Here is a 3,208-nt window from a genome sequence, read left to right on the forward strand (position 1 = left end):
GTGTGTATGAGTCCTGTTTGCCTTGGATAAGGAGGCTAGTTGGTCATGTGGCTTATGTATCATTGACTCCGTGGGTCACGGAAAAGCCCCCCTATTCCACCGTCAGCTGCCCTCTCCACCCCCTTTTCCACAAACACGCGCGCATGCAAGTGCACAAGGCTGAGGAAAGAGAGGGCTGGGAGGTGGCAGAGGGAGGGAGGGAAGGGGGTGAAGAAGGAGGAGTAGGGAGGTGAAGGGTGGGGGGTGTATGCAGGTTTATGATAATACCCAAACAGATGCTCTTGTTGAAAACTCTTTGAATTGCAAACAGGGCCGCTTGCCAGGAATCCAGGAATCAAAATACCAGCTTATGAGGGGAAGTAGATGAAAGAAGGGAAGGTGTGAGATGAGGTTCATGCTTTCCTGCTTTTGTATCTATGGCAGCTGTATAGACCTTTCTTCCTCACACTATTCTTTACCCACAGTGGTGTTGGCGGCCCCATCTTGCTAAAGGTGCAGCTTAAATCATTCGCGCCGTTTGAAGTTAGCGTCCGTGACACGGGGAGTAGCCACAGGAAAAAACTTATCAGACTCTGCCCAATCCCATCACTCGCACTATTTGTTTCACAGCCCCCGAAGTCCTTTGTTTTATTTTGTTACGCCGATTATATTCTTTCAACGAACAAAAGCCGCAAGAAAACCACCTCCCTACGCAGCTAGAAAATGAGGCAACTTAGGTTTTTTTTCATTTGTTTATCAGACAATAAACAGGAAAGGTTGCATTTCTTGCTTTGAATTGTGAGAACTGTAAGTAGACACTAGAACTATACAACAACTTTTCTTATCGCGTTTAGCCATAGAGCAACATCAAGGCGACAAATTTCTGCGTCCGCTCTTGAGACGAAAATCATTTTGGAAGGACCATAAATTTTGTTGGTTCTAAACAACGCATACAGAAAATGTATATCAACATTTTGAACTCCACCCTATGATGTGGATTTGCTGATCTGGCTCAACAACCCTCAACAGTAGAACCAATAAATGAAAACAGCGAAACTGTGAAATATACAAGAGTGAATGAAGGAAATGCGCTAAAATACTGATTATATGACATGAGTTCACTTTAGGGTTGCAGATTTTAGTCCCCAAAGGCTTGCAGTGACACATGATGGATGGATTGCCTTTGGTCACAACCTCCAGACACAACCCCCCTAGACCATGTCTTCCACACAACCCCGTTTCTATATGTTGTCACTAAACAGTCACTTTAGTGGTGTAGACCTGAGAAGAGGGGCCCTGTGACCCTCGACTCTGCAGCTACTGCTTCACACAGCCCAGCCATTGTCTCCCTAAGGCCCTGGGTCCCAGGGGCCAACATGTCTGTGCCACCCACTTGAGATCCAACAACAAGAGCACCTTCCATTTTTACATGCAGCACTTGAAGCCTTCACTTCATGTGAAGCAACCCTCTCACCTCAGGGGTGGCCAAGCCCCCGGGGGCTAAAGATGCTTATCCAAGCCTGTCCTTTTTTTAGCTGAAAGATAATTCGCCCAAGTGCCTTTAAAAGAATCTGTTCACAGCATTTTCTCAAAGGTCCTCACTGATCACTGAAAGAAAGCATGGGCAATTCTTTCCAATTGTACATAATGAGACATAGCAGGGATTATGGTGCCATTACATGCCCACTTAGTAGTTAGTAGTAATTCAAAATTCAATTTAATCCAACATTCAGAAATAATTTCAAAGCAATGTAGTGAAACTGCCTGCAGAATTGTTTTAAATTAACAGTTAGTGTGCATGAGCTGGGTACCAAAACGGAAACCAGGGCAAATATCCAGAATGTGCTGAATCCAGGTGCTACCCGTGATAATTTATGACTGTGGGTTTACTAGTCATTAAAACGTCTTATGGATATGAATGAGAATGTGTGAGACATTGTAAAGTTGGCAGTACGGGCTTAAACATTTGCACTCTCTAAGCTTTAATTGTCTTAGCTTGAAGCAAAGCTTGTAATGAAAATGTAACAGATGGTGTTTCCACAGAGTGTATCAGTGGACGGTGTGCCGTGATGTGAGCGTAAGCCAGTGGCCGATCCGGGCATGTTGAGCGAGACCTGGCAACATGACACGGCAGCAACAGTCAGAGGGCAACAATACAGCCACATCTGCCTCCACACAGGAAACACTTGGCTGTTTACAGGAAGTGTGTGATGAAGGAATGTGATGTATGTCTGGATTTGGTCACTGATGACGACTTATCCTGATTCCTGAGTTTTTAATAATAGGCAGACATTCCTGAGATAAGTGTAACAGAGATGATGTAGAGAGGGTATCTTTGCATTTCCTCTGAGGCATGTTTTCTTTTCAAGTATTATTCAGTCATATACTTTAAGAATTATCAACAGGTGGCCTCTCAGCTTTGGATAAATTAGTCCCCTGATCTCAGAAAAGATTTGCTGCATTATTTACTGTATTCACAATTAATGTTTTTCCTGTTTGTCATCCGCTTCTATATAAAGCTCCTGATTTCTGAAATGCTAATGAAGTGTGCGGATGTTTGTTTGTATTGTTGTTTGGATGATTGAATGAGCAGTGGCAGGCCGCTCGTGTTGTTATTGTTGTGCAAAAGTGAACTTCCATGTCCGCTTCCATTTCCAGCGCATCCATCAGATACAGCCCACCTTTATTAAAATGGAGAACTAATCAAAACCTCCATCAAGATAAGAGTCACAGTCAACAGCTTGAATGAATGCATGATGTCTAAGTGAGATCAGGTCGAGGTTGCTAATTAGCTTCTCTTGAGAGATCAGCAGTGAGAGGAGAAACTGTGACATCTTCATTAAGACGTTTCAAAGTCTGCATTTTCTCGAAGAGATGAAAGAATCTGAGCAGTGTTTTGCTCGACTGAGACTTTAAACAAATGTGATCCTCCCCTCAGGCAGCCTGTGCTTCATATCATGAAATGTCAAGAATCAGAGGCTTGGTGGATTAACCTATCTGCCTTTAATCGTGACATTATCAGCAGCACTGCAAATTCAACTGAGAAATGTTCCCCCATGGTAGATAGGGCAGCAATTTTCTGCCAGTCTGTGCCTTGGAGCAACCACACACATACAGTACATTTCCTTTTCATTTCATACTTGCCTGAATAGAGTCCCTAGCAATCATCAGAAGAGTATAAAGGACTGCTGTTGCCCTGAAATGCAGCAGTTAACAATTATCTTAAACA

The sequence above is a fragment of the Scomber scombrus genome, chromosome 9 (genome assembly GCF_963691925.1).
Source record: "Scomber scombrus chromosome 9, fScoSco1.1, whole genome shotgun sequence".
NCBI classification, from domain to species: domain Eukaryota; kingdom Metazoa; phylum Chordata; class Actinopteri; order Scombriformes; family Scombridae; genus Scomber; species Scomber scombrus.